This window comes from Cydia splendana, chromosome 11, assembly GCF_910591565.1.
Source record: "Cydia splendana chromosome 11, ilCydSple1.2, whole genome shotgun sequence".
In the NCBI taxonomy this organism is placed as follows: Eukaryota; Metazoa; Arthropoda; class Insecta; order Lepidoptera; family Tortricidae; genus Cydia; species Cydia splendana.
This window is the reverse complement of record NC_085970.1, coordinates 12,400,033-12,418,465: the sequence shown is the minus strand read 5'-3', so window position 1 is coordinate 12,418,465 and position 18,433 is coordinate 12,400,033. Positions and strand designations below refer to the sequence as shown.

The 18,433-nt window shown below is 38.1% G+C and overlaps 1 protein-coding gene and 1 pseudogene across 1 annotated transcript in view; both read left to right on the top strand.

The window, feature by feature from the left end:
* Window positions 1-18,433, top strand: part of LOC134794892 (head-specific guanylate cyclase) — a 123,783-nt gene that overhangs the window by 19,590 nt on the left and 85,760 nt on the right. The window lies entirely within an intron of this gene.
* The window catches only part of LOC134795132 (uncharacterized), a 33,968-nt pseudogene that overhangs the window by 10,467 nt on the left and 5,068 nt on the right, over window positions 1-18,433 (top strand).

Genomic DNA, 18,433 nt, shown 5'->3' with positions numbered 1-18,433 from the left:
AGTAAGGATCAAATTCAAATAGCGTTCTAAAAGTGTTAATCATTTTGTGTCGAAAGATGACAGTAAATGTACTGACTACATAATTTACTTTGACAATATTCCTCTAGTCTAAAATCAAATTCTCTTTTCTTTTATACAACAAACTGCCGAATATAAAAATTACGTAACTAATCAAATTAGGTTAATTAAATTAGGACTTCCTTTAATTCTCCGTAAGTGTCTTGTTCCGACGCTTTCGGCTTAAAGTATAAAATTACATTTCTTCCTGTAATGAAACATTAACAAGGTCTATAGGCGTCTTCAAAGAATTCAACTTATATATAAGTACGTAGTGTAACTTATCCCTATTTTTCTCATTATTTTCTCCATACAATTGTTTTTCTTTCGCTCTTTTCTTTTCAAAGGAAATCTTGGAAGTAATTAAGATTTGACTCGGAAGATATTCAAACGGACTTGGGTAATTTTCGTCAGTTTACCTTCGTGTTAAGAAATAATTAAATATAGCTTTCGTTTGTTATAAAATTGAGGTAGGTACAGTCAGCGTCATATAGTAGGAAGCATCCAAAGTATTTAAATAGTTCGGTACACCATATTATTTGTATGGTGTACCGAACTATTTGAATACTTTGGATGCTACCTAGTATACGAGGCTGACTGTACGATATCCTCAAAACTAGAAAAATAACTATTTTCTATATTCTGACGGCTTTTCTAAGATCAAGTAAGCCATAATAAATGTATGGACAGGCTATACTAACAAAAACGTGAAACTAACAATGTCACTGAAACAAAGTAAATAAGAAACAAAAGGAGCTGAAGAGAAAGGAACAATCTCACAAATTGAATCTATGACAAATTCTGCTAAAACTACATTGTTTGCAAGATTGACAACCCGTGTAAATATCGCGACGGACGTCAGAAACGGAGTTGACAATCTAGAAAATAAAACAAAAATACGAACAATGCTCAGCCAATAATATCTAAGACGGAATCTCGGCCGGAGATTGGAGAAAGTGGTTAATGTTGACTTGATTTATTTGCTAACAAAGTACCCTATAAGGAAAATAAATATTTATTTGTGCGGATTACTATTTTCTCTTATATCATAGTTTAGCAATGTCGTTATATCACTTAATATATGTTGTTGGTTCTAATTTAGTTCTTTGAACTTTGTTCAATTATAGGATATAGATGTACATATATAAAAAAACTTTAAACGAATAAGGGTCAGTTCCTTAAATTCCCTATACGACTAAATGCAGGCGAGTTGGATACTTGGACAATCTACTGTTATGTAAGTACCTTCTACTATGCGCCTAGTACCAAGAGCGACAAATATTCCGTAGTAATCAGTAAAATCCGTATACATTTTCATTTCTGAATATGTTTTATTATATTCCACGTCAACCATCTCGTTCTTTTTAATTCTAGGAAAAAATAAACGAAATAAATGTTAATAGCAGAGTAACTGGAAATCTGAGCCACGGATTGATTAATCCAAATTATCATTTACGGGTCGAGAATCATATTTCATTTGTTTGCTCAATTTTGCGGAATTTGCTTCGGTTTAATTAATATAATACGAGGGCATTGCTGAAGTATTAATTTAGATAGCAGTTCTAAACTAGGAAAGTAATTTTGGTTCGTATAGGTTACTCGGTGGGACTTTGGTGTATTTTAAATTAAAATGAATTAAGGCTTCTATAAAGCGCTGGCTTGACGTCGTGATAGCGGACATGGAAGAGAACAATCTCATACCAGAGGATGCCGAAGACCGGGCAAAGTGGAGAAGATTGAGCAGGAAAGCGGATCCTGGCGCTAGGCTGGGAAAACGCTAGGTTAAAGAAGAAGGCTTCTATACTGTGGTGGTTCGAATTATAGTTTCGCCATGTCCGTCTGTCTGTCTGTCTGTCTCTCCGAGGCTTTGCTACGTGATCGTTAGTGCTAGAAAGCTGCAATTTGGCATGGATATAAATCAATGAATCCGACAAAGTGGTCAAATAAACTGTAATTTTTTTTTGATGAAGTAAATTTTTTCGGAAATATTTTCGCTCCGAAAAAAAATTGTCGCTCCCTCTAACTATTGAACCATGGGTCCAAAAATATGAAAACAATAGTGAAAATAGGTCTTAATAAAAACATTTAACGAAAACCATAGCGAATTCGATGCGAGGTCGTGTATGAATATCACAGAATTTTGAAATTGATTATTAAAGAGAAATAGATTTCTTAAATATAATTCCACAAATTATATTTGATCGCTCGGTTTGGTCGTGTAAAATATTCTAATTTATGAATAAATTAAGATTTCTATTGGCATTTTTAATATACGAGTATTCCGACAAAAAACACGACAAAGCTTTGCCAAAAGTAATTAAAGAATATTTTTCAAGAAACGTTAATAAAATTTTGTGTCACTTATCTGATATTGCGAGTCGGAAATAGCCAAAATTGGAAATAATTTTACCGGAGACCAAGAATTATGAAATCACAGAATACTTGAAAAAGGTGATAGGCAACATTTTGAATTAATGGAATCTCTATTTGGTCATACACAGAGTTATGGAGCTTTAATATTAAAATTACAATGAATTTCAAATATTGCAAGCCTATTTCATTTTAAAAAATGTCTGCTTCTGATTTAACATGTGTTTGTATGTTTTTTCTTTACCGCAAATATTTCGACTCTAAATTTTTCTAACTCTGGGCATTAAAAAAAAACCACGGATAATTGCTTTTAGTAAATTTATTCGACGCTAGAAACGTCAACCGCCATGTCGCTTTTCACGTCTTTGCTTTTATTAGAGGGGTTTTCTTGCTACGAAATCGTAAGAGGAAGCGTTGTTGTCAGACGTCTGTTTATTAAAATGAACTGAGACGAACTACTTTTAAATCCGAGTTCATGGGTTCGCATCCGTGAGTTCTTAGTTAAAAAGTTTTATGATATACATATTTATATTTATATATTTTGGTAGATTGGTCTCATAGATGGCTTAGTTGCAATCGTTTGTGTAATCTTTTTAAGGTTTGAATTCTAATATTTGTATCTATAGTTATACCAATTTCTTGTTTTATCTATTTACTTTCCCTTCCGCTCTTCTCTTATTAGCCCTTTTCGATCTTAGAGATGGAGGCATCCTTCATTTAAATCCAGCTGTTCATTTGATATTGTCATACCAATTGACGCATTTTTTTGGCTTTATTCCTATTCCTACTTAGCGTGACTCTCCAAGGTTTCCACTCTACTAGCCTCTTACACTATAAGCCGTCTTTACATTAATTATGTTATCTTATTAATAAGTTATTATATTTCCCAAATTCCTTCATCGCAATTAGGTTTATTATTTGTAGCTGGTATCCCGCACTACGGCCTAACACGAATATTTAAGACTTTTAAGAGGGTAATTTAAAACGATGAAATGGCAACACTACCCTCACCACCATCCGGCTCGACGGCCCGCCGCCCTCATTTTATTCGTGCCCTTAACATGTATTGATTGTATATAATATTGAAAAGGTTCTCAAGATGGCGCATATGAAGAGGAAAAGTGATTTGGATTGTTCGGAAGAAAGAATAAAGAAAGAAATCACATTTTGTATGGGATTTTGAGTTTCCAAAACGTCCCGCTTGGTGCGCTGTTCATAATCCCATACAAAATTAGACTTAACGCAAACGTGTACGTCCGTTACTCTATCGAATGAAACATACACTAGAGTTTCTGGCCATATTTTTAATTTCGTGTACTCGCTACGATAAAACTAGGTACAATCGGTAGGTATAATCGCACAGTTTAAACAAAACATGGAAGGTAGTTAAAACCCACTAGAAATCTGCAAAACAAATGGCAAAGTTCGTAAATAAATGAGTAAATAATAAATTCAAAGCTCACCTGCCGCGAGCAGCGCGCATTCCAACTATTTCAATAAAACATTCCAGTAGGAACTTTACAAACTCGTGCCTTCGACCCATATATCATTCCTTTCCACTAGATACAGCATATAATATAATATACTTGCTGTGAATACATTTGACAGATAAAATTATGATCTCTCAGTCTACCCGTCGCTTCATTTTCATTTTTCATGCTCTGAAAGAGGGCCATTGTTGTTTTATAACGTGTGCAGAAAGTGATACGTTTCTGCACTGGAGCATTTTACTTTCCAAGTACGATTTTTTCATTTTTTTTAAGATAAACAAATGAAATTTAGTTTTAATTTCAATAAAATATTTGTTGTACAATTTCTATTATGATATTTAACTCCCCATTCCATAAATATCGATACTTTTACCCGAATTGTTAATTGAAAGTACCTATTCTCAAGAAATAGTTTGAAAATTTATACTTAGTCATGTTTTCTGACATGCATTTTATACATCGGAGCTGTATTAGTTCAAGTGTTGAAATGTTTTAATAAGGCACGTATTTAACCGGTCAACTAATTAATCGAATTTGGGTAGTTTAAAAAAATAGAAATGGCTACTAAAATTAATAGTTTGGCAACAAAAACGGAGCCTTAAAATATATCAATATGAGTTGTATTTTAATGCCGTTACAGCTTTTGATTATTTTTAGGCAGGTACCAAGTATTTATTTGGCAAATGAATTAATATATTGAAGACCATTTATGAAGCACATTTTAAAAAGAAAACGGCTATCTATTAATTAAAAAATGAAGTTCTTTTAAAATATTTTGTTTGGTCATTACACGGTCAACCAAACACGCTCATCCTCGCTTCGCTCGTCGTCGCACCTATCTGTTGACTCTAACAGAACACGGTGGTATCTATTGAAATTAGTAATTAAAAATTTTAAGATCTAATGGTATAATGGCCATTAGGCGTTGAAGTGGTATTGTGGCCCTGTAAATTAAGCTTGGACAAACAATAACCTTGGCCACACACCTCAGAGCCACTTCCTCACGGAACGAGCCTGAACCACTATAATTCGTGTTCGTCTGGGACGAAAGTAATTAATTCTCGACCGGTATCGCGTCCGACGCCAGTGGAGGCGCGGAACAGTTCTTCCTGAGCGTAAGTGAAAAGTACTGAGCACGGCAGTCTCTGAGATACCAAAGCTTCTAGGACTGATTCCGTTTGCGCTACCCACGTAGAGGCCTGTGTCTACTATGTGTGTAAGCTAGCTAGCATTTCGTATGGAGGGTTAGCAGGTGCACAGGTGCACTATGTGATGTCGGATTTATTTGGTGTTAAGCGGTATACCTTTAGTATTACTTGGGAGTGGCCACTAAGCTAACCCTCGGCGCCTCGTATAAGGTAGACACAGGTTGCTCTACGCAAGTCGTATAACCTCGATGTGTACTAGTAATTAATCTAGTCCCTAGACCTGCGGTCACAATGGTAACGGCTTATTCCCCGTAATTTAATAGCAAATAAACCCTTGATCAAAACGAGTGACAGAAATTAGATATTTCGTAAGTTATAATGAGCCCAATCGACGGCTAGAGGCCGTCAACAGTCAGGCCGATTGGCGTCGTCGTTTATTTCCTCTAGCCGCGTCAAAACTACCAATACACATCAAAGCTTTTCTACCTGAAATCGGTTCTAGTCGCTTATTAAAGCCAGGTATGTAAGGTATGATGGATATTACCTCAGTTTCTAACTAAATACCTTCTTGTCTGTCCAACCTAACTACAAGGTAACTATGAAGGCTTAGGGCCAAACTAGAGTATGAGAGGAAACACTGAATTAAAAGCAAGTCAAATTTATAGATATTTATTTGTACCAGCGATTCGGAAAGGTGGACACTGTAAAGAGGAAGAACCGCCTAAGAAACCCCTTCAGTTTATTCTTTTGGTCTCTTTTCAAACTAAAGTTAACAAAGTTACTTATAAAGAACCCTAATCAGATCTATATTACCAATATAGCTAACCTAGCCAACTAACATACGCTGTCTTTATTAAGGTTGAACGAGAGTATAGCTAAACTTCCATAAGACAACTACACAATCAGAATATATTAGCCTAGTATTGGTTGATATGTTTCGGCAATAACAAGGGGTGAAGCGAAGTGATAGCGAAATAACCCGCGGTCTATAGAGAAGAACCTAATTACTACTTTATTTCTTCTCAACCAATACGTCAGGCCAACACAGTATAGTACACACAATGAGGTCAATCTTCAGTGACTAATCGGATAAGTTTCTACAAAGACTATTCTACAAAGCCCTACGGCCTTGCTCTACAACGCTATGAAAATATGGTGAGATAAATTGATTGGTATTTATATCCGATTTGTCACCTCACATTAACAGAGTACTTAGCTTTGTATTAGCTGCTCGTCTGCCACTCGACACTGACTCTACAACTCTCTATTTGGTATAGTATTGAGATACTTGTTGATCGTCAAAATGGTGAATTAAGTCAGACAACCTATCTCTTCTGCGTCTTTCAAATAAGTGTCCTCAACTTCCTGCGACAACCTTAACCAAACTTAATTACTACAACTTTATTATTTACATATTATCTTAACCTAAATACAATGTAACAGGGAAGATTTTCGCTCGTCTCTGGTCCAGTGTCTTTGCAGCCCCTCCTAGCAAATGCTCCGTCTCGCTCCTTCGCACTGCGCTGTCTCGCTCGCTCCTTCGGCGGCGCCGGAGTTCGTGGAAGTGGCGATGTCGCCTTTGAGTAGCAACCCGTTGTGTTGCACGTGTAGACTTATTCTGCAATGATTTGAAAGAACCAGAGTAGTTGCCTGCATTGTATAATCGCTCGTATATGTCAGCGATAGGCTTCATATTAGGTCGTATTCAACTTTAAGGGTTAGTAAATTTCTTTATTATTTTCCTTGAACTGTCTTATCGCACACTTGTCCATTTTGCATTTGTTTTACTTCCTTAGACCCTAACTAGAAACATAAATCGTATTGTTTTTATGTTTCTTTGTTTTATTAATTTATTACTTTCGAGCGTTTGGTTTTCTCGTTCTCAGAATACGTTCGTTTAAATTTATCACTCTCCCGTCGTTTTTAGTTCCGTCTCAAATTACTTAACAATGTCTTTAAATCGGATAAATATTTATGATGCAATCCTATGTTACCATCTCACCCCCCTCTCTTGTGGTCGATCAAAACGTATAACCATTCTTTTGGTCGTCTACAACAAAATACGGTTAACTAGCTACTTAACCTACTCCCGTAACCCTATCATAAACCTATTGGAATTTATACACCGCCGAACGAAAAACTCTCAACTATTATTTCCTATACAATAGCTTTAAGCACACCATTTACTGCGGTTCTACTATGCTAAGTGTGTCATAAACCCGAACAATAACTACTTAGCGCCGGCGCTATATCTATTGTCTTCTCCATTTCTACCTGCTCTGACCCACTGACCGTCAACCTGTTAATCTCTACTACTGGTACGATCTGTATAATAACGGAAAAGGTATACGGCATTGTAATTTCCTTTAAATTCACCTGTATCCGGACAAACCAACGTATAGACATTATCATACGGTATAGCTCCTATCCTGAACGGTCCTCTATATAATTGTGAAAACTTTTTAGTTAACTTTTTGTCAGCTTCAGATTTGGGAAAAGCCTTAAGCTTTACATAATCCCCAATATTAAATTGTATCAGCCGATGTGTTCTATCATATGACTGTTTCCTATCTTCTGCCGCCTTTGCTAAATTTTTCCTAGCCCTTTCGCGAATTTCACTGATTGCCATACCGATAGGTCCCGTGACCTGGTGACCTATTGTCAAATCACTAGAGAGCTTTGTGTCCTCTCCGCGTAGTATCTCTAATGGAGTAAACCCGGTTGAGACCTGGATAACATGGTTATAGCAATCTTCGATCTGTGAGACTACGTCAACCCATGATTTGTGTGATTTACTGCAATACGTCCTAAACATCCTCCCTAACTCTTTGTTAACCCGCTCACACGAATTTGCCCTTGGATTACGTACTGAGGTATGCCCTAGTTGTATACCTAACTGTGCTATCCCTTTCTCCCAAGTATTTGAAATGAACTGTGATCCATTATCCGTTATGATTCGTCCTATTTTGATCAATTTGTGAAACTTCTTCACGCAGCCTAATGCGCCACTACCTGTTGCCTTTCTTAATGGGTATAGCTGTATGTACTTGCTAAATGCATCCTGCATCACAAAAATATATGTTTTACCAAACCGCCCTGGAGGTAGTGGCCCATAAAAGTCCCCAAAGACTATTTCTCCTACTTCTTTAACAATCACTGGCTTACATGGCCCAGAATGATTATCTAACGCATGTTTAGATTTTTGACAGACGTCGCATTGGCGCAAGACATTTGCTATTTCGCGCGACATACCGGGGAAGTAATATCTTTTCTTCATCAACGCTAAAACCTTGAACCTGCCATAATGGCCTATTTCTTCGTGGATATTTATTATCAAATCCGTTTGTAATTTCTTTGGGACAACTGGCACGCGTCCCCCTGACTTAGGATTTACGTGATAGAGGACATTGTCTTCCAACTCATAGTACCGACCTACCTTGTCCCTAGCTATGTTTTCTTTGTTAGACAGACTATCTATTATTATTTTCAGATCCCCGTCTTCTACCTGGTGTCGCCCTATTTCCGCTAGCTGTTGCCTAATTATCCGCGAATTCGTAGTTCAAATAAGTTTATTTCTGGGTGCTGAACTTTCGCGGTGTTGATATCCGTAACCCCCTGTATATGACGTGATAGAACATCAGCAATTACGTTGTCACTACCCTTTACGTATTCTATGCTGTAGTCAAAATGTCCTATGTAGTGTACCCAACGAATCATGCGTGCACTCAGTAACTTGCATGAATTTAGAAACGTAAGACTTTTATGATCGGTTCGTATTACTAATTTTGCTCCCCGTAAATAAGTCTCGAATTTAGATAAACTGTATATAATAGCCCACAATTCTTGTTCCGTGACTGTCCATCTCATTTCCGCTTCGGTGAGCCCTTTGCTACAAAACCCTATCACTTGTTTCTCACCTGTATCCGACAGTTGATATGCGCACCCCGCAATACCTATGGCGCTACTATCCGTTTGTAGATAATAAGTCTTATTTATATCAGGATGCACCAACATCACTGATTTTAAAAACAGCGTTTTAACGCGTTCAAAACATTCATTCTCTACATGCGTCCATTTGAATTTGATTTCCCCTTTAAGAAGATCACACAATGGCCTAGTCTCCTCTCCGTACCGTTCTATAAACCTTCTAAAGTAATTTATTAGTCCTAGAAACGCCCTAACTTGCTTCACGTTTTTAGGAACGGGGAAGTCCTGGATAGCTTTTGTCTTGTCTGGGTCCATCTGAATCCCTTTAGTGCTAACTATATGCCCTAGCAGCTTTACCTCCACTTGCAGGAATTTACATTTCTCTATATTACAAGTCATATTTGCGTCACGTAGCTTCTCAAGAACCTGATCAATATGTGATAGATGTAAATCAAAGTCCCCAATCGTATATACAATTAAATCGTCTAGATAATTCACACAAAATGCCCTAACTCCGCCCAATATTATGTCCATTGCTCGAGAAAAGCTAGCTACTGATGTCTTCAAACCTTGAGGCAATACGGCGTATGTATAACTTTTGCCCATGAACGTGAAACCAGTATACTTGGTTGAGTCTTTATGAATCGGTATTTGGAAGTATGCATTATTGAGATCAATCAAACTAATGTAATTTACCCCGTGGAACGATTGTAGAATCTCTGATGTAATTGGTGGTGCCTCCGCGTCCCCTAACATCCTTTTGTTAAGTTCTCGCGCATCTAGTAACAATCTAACGGAGCCGTCCTTCTTCTTCGTATAGGTAAGTGGACTACAATACGCAGTGGCCTCACGTTTGATAACGCCTAAACTCTCTAATTCGTCTATTTTTGCCTTTACTAATTCCCTATGTGCAAACGGTATCGGGTAACTACGCTTTATAAATGGGGTCCCATCTAGCATTTTAATCTCGTGCGTATATTTATTTGTCAGCCCTAACTTTTGTGAAAATACATTTTGGTGTTTCTTCAATGTCCGCAACAGTAAGGTCCTATGCTGTTCATCGACGTCCATAATCGCTACATACCTATCAATTAGTTCGGAACCTGCACCTTCGCCAAACGTCCTAACATCGTTCGTTTGTGTCCCTGATGGCTCGGCCAAGGCCTCCAAGGAATACATGACTTTAGCTAGACGATCTTCTTCAGTCTGATCGTTGAACGTCGCATTCGCCGTCACTCCTAAATGTTTTATTGTTAAACTTTGATCCTCACAATCAATAGTCCCTTTCACTCTCCTTAACCAATCCCAGCCTAAAATAACTGACCGTCGTATCTTTTGTAGTACTAGCGCGGGAGTCTCGACTTGTGTTTTTGCAATTTCTACAGTAATTAGATAAAGACTCCTAACATTTTCGCTTCTAGACCCAAAAGCTCCCGTAAGATGTATCGCGGGTATAGGTACTTCGGGTAATGGTCCTAGCTCCGATCTCAAATTAACATATAATTCACCGGAAATAGCCGTTATCTGACTCCCTGTGTCTATCAGTGCCTTTATCACACGACTACCTACTTTAATTTCTACCTCAGGTAATCTTGGCAACGTCGGATCTACGTTCCCCTCTTGTTCGTCTATACTTTCATCTAAGTCGTCAAGTATGGTATATAATTCCCCTTTCCTGTTATAACACGCAACGCACGGTCTACCCCATTCTTCACATAACATAGCACGCTCGTTCTTATCGCTAAAAAGTCTACCTACGCATTCTAACGTCCTAAATTTATCTAACCCTAAACGCGCATTACAACCTATCGGTTTTCTGTCCCCATCTCCTAGCTTGCCTAAACCTTGACCCGCACGCCAGCCCCAGCGATTCATTAACTTATAAGCTACTCCTATTTTACTGACTACCACGTCCCGTTTTACCTCTCTATCTACAGTCTTACAAACGGGACTTATTTGTTCGACTGAGTCCCGTTTCCCTGATCCGAACCTACCCCTGTGCATGTGGATTGATTAATTCCCGCGATTCCTGGAGTTGAAGACTCCTGTGAAAAACTAGGCCTACTTGTTGACGACGAAGAAGCCGGTTCCCATTTGATTGCCGGGAAATTGCGCCTGTTATAATTATTTCTACCTCGTCCGCGCCACCTGCCTCTATACGATCTTTGATTTTCGCCATCTTGCCTTCCCTCTAGTATTGCGACTAAGGGTGTATTACCACGCGTATGTCCTATTCCTCTCCTATTAAACGATTGTCTATGCGAAAAATTGTCCCTACTAGTTCCCTGGCCTGCCACACTACTATTAACACTATCGGAACTAATATTCTGGTCGTAATCGAACAAGAAGTCCGTCGCTGCCCGTACGCTAACTTTCCCTACCCGTGTATATGTGTACCACATTTGTTGTACATCCCTGGGATAGTGACGCATAATATACCCTACTAAGTCACTCTCCTCTAACGGTATAGTTAACGCACTAACCGTATCGACTTGTTCCGCGAAATGTTCCCCCATACTCAGTTTTCCTTTAGTATCGAACCTTCCTTTGATAAGTCTAATTTTCGCAGCCTCTTGATGTTGTTTGGTCCAGTATCTATTTTTAAAATCCATCTCAAAATCTTCGAAATTTCGCCAATTTTTACTATCTAATCCCAAGACGGTACGCGCGGACCCCGTCAGGCACTCGGTCACTACATCTAAGACCCTATCTTGCGCGTTAATCGAATTAACGTATCTACGTAATTTTTCAATAAATTTCATCGGGTTTGGGTCGTTATTTCCATTAAAGCTGGGCTTCGCGAACGGTGGCATTACATAAACGCTAGTCCTTTTATTACTGCACGCGTTCCCGTCCGCCTCTATGTTCTGCGCCGCCTCGGATTCGGTCCGCGAGACTGCACTCTCACTACTCCCACTTGCGGTTGACGACATAGAGTCCACACGCTTTACTAGCTCGTCAAACCTAGTTAAAAGAGACTCAAAACTACGCTGCTGTAAAGCAAACAAATCTACACTAGCCTGCTGTCCCTCGTCATTGTCGGTTTCAATTCGTCGTTGTTTACTTGGTTCGCTTCTATTCGTTAACACTGCGCTACGTTTTGCGCCACGAACTTTACTACCACGTCCTGACATCTTGCTACGATTAGACGGTTCAAGGAATGAAAAACCCAAGCGCTATATTAAAATTAATTATCTGTAGGGACTGTAAGTAATTATAATACGCTCAGATGTACCCTCGTTCAACCTTTTAAATCTGAATTAGAGAAAACTATATTGTAGATACCCCTCTCCAATCTTTAGACTAAAGTTACTGGTATTAATGACTTGCCTCAATCGAAATCTCTCTTCTTAATGTATTTACTTTAAATTGTATTTCTTTAAAAGTGATCGTCAATTTTAGTTTAAATGCCTACGTTGTGTTTATTTATTTTATAGTAAGTTTGAGTAACTAATCAAGTCCTTCTAGTTGTGTCTATTTGTTCTTATAGTATCTTGACACAAAGTCTAGAATCCTGCGTCATGCGGCACCACGTGAAGTGGTATTGTGGCCCTGTAAATTAAGCTTGGACAAACAATAACCTTGGCCACACACCTCAGAGCCACTTCCTCACGGAACGAGCCTGAACCACTATAATTCGTGTTCGTCTGGGACGAAAGTAATTAATTCTCGACCGGTATCGCGTCCGACGCCAGTGGAGGCGCGGAACAGTTCTTCCTGAGCGTAAGTGAAAAGTACTGAGCACGGCAGTCTCTGAGATACCAAAGCTTCTAGGACTGATTCCGTTTGCGCTACCCACGTAGAGGCCTGTGTCTACTATGTGTGTAAGCTAGCTAGCATTTCGTATGGAGGGTTAGCAGGTGCACAGGTGCACTATGTGATGTCGGATTTATTTGGTGTTAAGCGGTATACCTTTAGTATTACTTGGGAGTGGCCACTAAGCTAACCCTCGGCGCCTCGTATAAGGTAGACACAGGTTGCTCTACGCAAGTCGTATAACCTCGATGTGTACTAGTAATTAATCTAGTCCCTAGACCTGCGGTCACAATGGTAACGGCTTATTCCCCGTAATTTAATAGCAAATAAACCCTTGATCAAAACGAGTGACAGAAATTAGATATTTCGTAAGTTATAATGAGCCCAATCGACGGCTAGAGGCCGTCAACAGTCAGGCCGATTGGCGTCGTCGTTTATTTCCTCTAGCCGCGTCAAAACTACCAATACACATCAAAGCTTTTCTACCTGAAATCGGTTCTAGTCGCTTATTAAAGCCAGGTATGTAAGGTATGATGGATATTACCTCAGTTTCTAACTAAATACCTTCTTGTCTGTCCAACCTAACTACAAGGTAACTATGAAGGCTTAGGGCCAAACTAGAGTATGAGAGGAAACACTGAATTAAAAGCAAGTCAAATTTATAGATATTTATTTGTACCAGCGATTCGGAAAGGTGGACACTGTAAAGAGGAAGAACCGCCTAAGAAACCCCTTCAGTTTATTCTTTTGGTCTCTTTTCAAACTAAAGTTAACAAAGTTACTTATAAAGAACCCTAATCAGATCTATATTACCAATATAGCTAACCTAGCCAACTAACATACGCTGTCTTTATTAAGGTTGAACGAGAGTATAGCTAAACTTCCATAAGACAACTACACAATCAGAATATATTAGCCTAGTATTGGTTGATATGTTTCGGCAATAACAAGGGGTGAAGCGAAGTGATAGCGAAATAACCCGCGGTCTATAGAGAAGAACCTAATTACTACTTTATTTCTTCTCAACCAATACGTCAGGCCAACACAGTATAGTACACACAATGAGGTCAATCTTCAGTGACTAATCGGATAAGTTTCTACAAAGACTATTCTACAAAGCCCTACGGCCTTGCTCTACAACGCTATGAAAATATGGTGAGATAAATTGATTGGTATTTATATCCGATTTGTCACCTCACATTAACAGAGTACTTAGCTTTGTATTAGCTGCTCGTCTGCCACTCGACACTGACTCTACAACTCTCTATTTGGTATAGTATTGAGATACTTGTTGATCGTCAAAATGGTGAATTAAGTCAGACAACCTATCTCTTCTGCGTCTTTCAAATAAGTGTCCTCAACTTCCTGCGACAACCTTAACCAAACTTAATTACTACAACTTTATTATTTACATATTATCTTAACCTAAATACAATGTAACAGGGAAGATTTTCGCTCGTCTCTGGTCCAGTGTCTTTGCAGCCCCTCCTAGCAAATGCTCCGTCTCGCTCCTTCGCACTGCGCTGTCTCGCTCGCTCCTTCGGCGGCGCCGGAGTTCGTGGAAGTGGCGATGTCGCCTTTGAGTAGCAACCCGTTGTGTTGCACGTGTAGACTTATTCTGCAATGATTTGAAAGAACCAGAGTAGTTGCCTGCATTGTATAATCGCTCGTATATGTCAGCGATAGGCTTCATATTAGGTCGTATTCAACTTTAAGGGTTAGTAAATTTCTTTATTATTTTCCTTGAACTGTCTTATCGCACACTTGTCCATTTTGCATTTGTTTTACTTCCTTAGACCCTAACTAGAAACATAAATCGTATTGTTTTTATGTTTCTTTGTTTTATTAATTTATTACTTTCGAGCGTTTGGTTTTCTCGTTCTCAGAATACGTTCGTTTAAATTTATCACTCTCCCGTCGTTTTTAGTTCCGTCTCAAATTACTTAACAATGTCTTTAAATCGGATAAATATTTATGATGCAATCCTATGTTACCATCTCAGCGTTTCATGATTAGAAATTTCGACTATAAGTATACTGACCATTATTGGTAAATAAATTTGAGGTTTTTTGTGTAGTGACCAATATTCATTAAATTTAACTGTTTTCGTGTGAAAATACTACCTAGCTGAAACGATATGCTCAGTTATGATTAGTTGATTACTTAGGTGTGAACAACTAGATGACAACTAAATTTTATGATCGCTTTACTATATTAGTTGCCAATTTATTATTTTAGACGCCAACTTATCACTTTAAGTTCCCTATAATTTTTATAGGTGGCTTGATTTTGCTGCCTGTTTTTTTAATAATATGATGCTTATATTTGAGGCTAAAATATTTTTATTGGCGCTAAAATATGAATGCACAGCCAAATTATATTATTATATGCCCAATGAAAGTTCCTGTTTAATATTTTAGTTGCCCGGTTAATAATAAGCCTTTTAATAATAACGCTATCAGAGCCGTCTGCTTCGATATTGTGGTAAGTAATAGTAGTAAAATAGCTCTTTTTCTTAACGCATCGTTCATTTGCGTCGCCTAGCATTTCATAATATACAGGCCATGATTATTAACACATTATTACGCACGCGTAATTGTAAACATGTTACTGGAAGGCAAACTTCAAAGCGCTTTGTAAGTAAAAATACGGGATCTTGTAGGACGTAATCTTAGTTTTAAGTGCGAAACGCTTTAGGGCCGCGTTCGCGTATGTAGGTAAAAGGCATGTCAATTCTAAAAGTTTACAGTTAATTTGAGTGTTGTTTATTTCGTAAATAAGAGGAATGAGGAATTAGGTACTTCGTAGTCGTAAATACTTAGTGTTATTTATGTAAGGACAAAAATAAAGATTTTAAATTAGTACCTACTTATAATATAATATAAGATAATGAGATGTATTGTCAGCTGCCGCAAAACTTGACCTCTTGCATTATTGTCTTGGCTTTAAGATAGAAATGTTTATCTTTTTTTTAAGAACTAAACAATCATATAAAAAATATAAATAATAATATAAATATATATATATTATTATTATCAATTATTACTAAATATTTTCATTTCACACAAAAACATAAATAAAACCTGGAGATTGATAATTATAAATTATGTTAAATGGAATAAATATAATAAATAGCTTATGCATAAATGTATCAGGAAGGAAAAAAAAACGGCTTTATTTTTGTTTGTGTTAACAAAATGCCTTAAAAATGATCATATGGTGGTTACGCCCCGGCCTGTTGTTCTAACGAGATTACGCTACGCTGCTCTTAAAATATCTCTAAAAAAAGACCTGAAATAAATGTTGTTAAGTGCTGAACCCCTTTGTTGTGATTTAATTAAAACCGCACCCACTAGCTATTTACTTTTTTAGACCGTTATTATAAACAAACAAATAGAGTTTAGATCAAGATGAGTCTGCAACGATTTTGATATCACACGCAGTGCAAGTGCTATGCGAAACTTATATGAAATTATGACCTACCTATAAATAACACTTGCACTGCGTATGCTATCAAAATCGTTGCAGAATTATTTTGGTCTAACTCTATTATTTTATTAGTGCTGGGTATTTTGTACAATAAGGTTCTTTCTGTGCTTTCGGCTAACGGTGACGTTCGGATGGTTACTACAGCTACATTACTGTTGCGACATTATTGCTGTGGCCTGAAAACCTTTATAAAATAAGTGACGTATTGATTGAACGTTCTAACCGCGGCAGTAATGCAGCTACGAAAGTCACTCATTTTTCAAAGAAATTGATAGTCACAGCGCAGCAGTAATGCAGCTGTGGTTACCATCCAAACGTCAATTTAATAAGGACTTCGGATCTAGTGTCTACATTGAACTATTATTACTACGTATAGAACCAGCACAGAGAACCAGTATCTTGCGCCATGAGTTGTTGTTATTTTGACAACAAACCATAGAAGCGGAGCGTGAATCTCGTGACGTAAACGCGTAAGCGCCATGAATTTTACGGCACTTACGACGTTTTGCTCGCGTGGTAAAGGTTGCGATTGTAATAATTTCATTGTTTACTATCGGCTCGATTCAGAAAATGAATTAGATTTCTACTAGACTTCAACAAGTTACGATACGGATAATTTAAAAATATATTTTGTAAGATAGATATGTCAAATTTGACGTATCCGCGATTCTGGAGGTCCTCTTGAACGATTTCGACAAGTTATGACTTAGATATCCAAGTCACATCTAGTCGATATCTAATGTAGATCTAGTTGATCTCTAAATCGTCTCAAGATCTTGTGATTATCTCGAAAGCCGAGTAGGCCTGTAAGGCTTCTCTATAATAATAACTCAATGAGTGTCTACCACTTAAGAAATTTTCATTGCTTTAGACGTGCCATTGCCATGATCGTGCTGTGAACGTATCAGGCACGGAATGTAACGCGATACGGACTACTATGCCCACTACACCGTGTCCACATTGTTTCATATCCGTACGCACGCGACGGGTATGGTCGGTGACGGAACGGGCTAGTGGGCATAGTCTCATACTTTTTAATACAAAGAATATTTTTTTGCCTGACACGTTCCTACTACGGCCATGGTATGATACGGTGTAGTGGGCAGAGACCTTAACCCGCTTGGAGGTTGAATTAATAAAAATGTGTTTCGCAATGTAATGGTTAAATATCTGGGAGACCCGAAGGCAAGCCCATGATCGGGAACTTTGGAGGTACTTGGGAGAGGCCTATGCTGGAAAGCAAGACAATCTTGACTCCGATGTCTGACAGCGGAAATATTGTAATAGTTTTTTTATTTATTTTTAAGTCAGAGAGAAATTTATATTATATTTTGTAAAACTAGTTGATAATATTGTTAAATAAAGGCTTATTGAAATTGAAATTGAAAATCTGGTAGACCGAGAAAACATACAAAAACTCAAAAATGCGCGTTTTCCCAGAGATAAGATCTAGGAATTGCTCGTTTAAAGGTATTAGGTGGATAGATATAGGTATGTACCTAACTTTCAAATTTCAAACGTTTGGGCTGTGCAATATCTGTCAGTATACCTATAGTAACATATAAAGATAGATTTGACGACAATTTCTTGGTCACGTCTCACCTAAATTGCGATTCAGAACAGCAACCACAGCGTTACACCCCGGAATCAGGAATATTACGGATTTTTCAGCTTTTTTGCCTTAACAAGGCTTAATGAGATCTCATTTGAATATTCGAAAAAAACTTTTCAGTATTTGATGTCTCCTGTGGGGATTACAAAAGGAGTTTGTTTTTCTTGGAAGTTTGTTATACTTACAAAAAATATTTGCTGAGTTTACATTGAGTTGTTTATTCAATTATATGATGAGCTGGGTCGTCGCCAGCTTGAAAGGGGCCTTGACCCCCGCTCCGGGTTTTTTCTGATGCAAAGGTTGTCCATCGCAATCCAACGCGGCAACGCAGCGAACGTGATGGGCACCTTTGCGTCGGGGGCAGCCCTGGACGGCTTCAGTAGGTAGTTTATTTTATACATATTTAGTTTATATTTAAGGAAGTCCTTAAACTACGTCCAAGACCACCGGTGGACGGGCAGCAGCGTCCCTCAAATTCGGTGTACTCGACTGCGATCGCCAACCCACCTGCCAAGCGTGGCGATTATGGCATTCACCCCCCATCATGCAGAGCACAATAAAACCACGGCCCCGAGGTTCCGGCG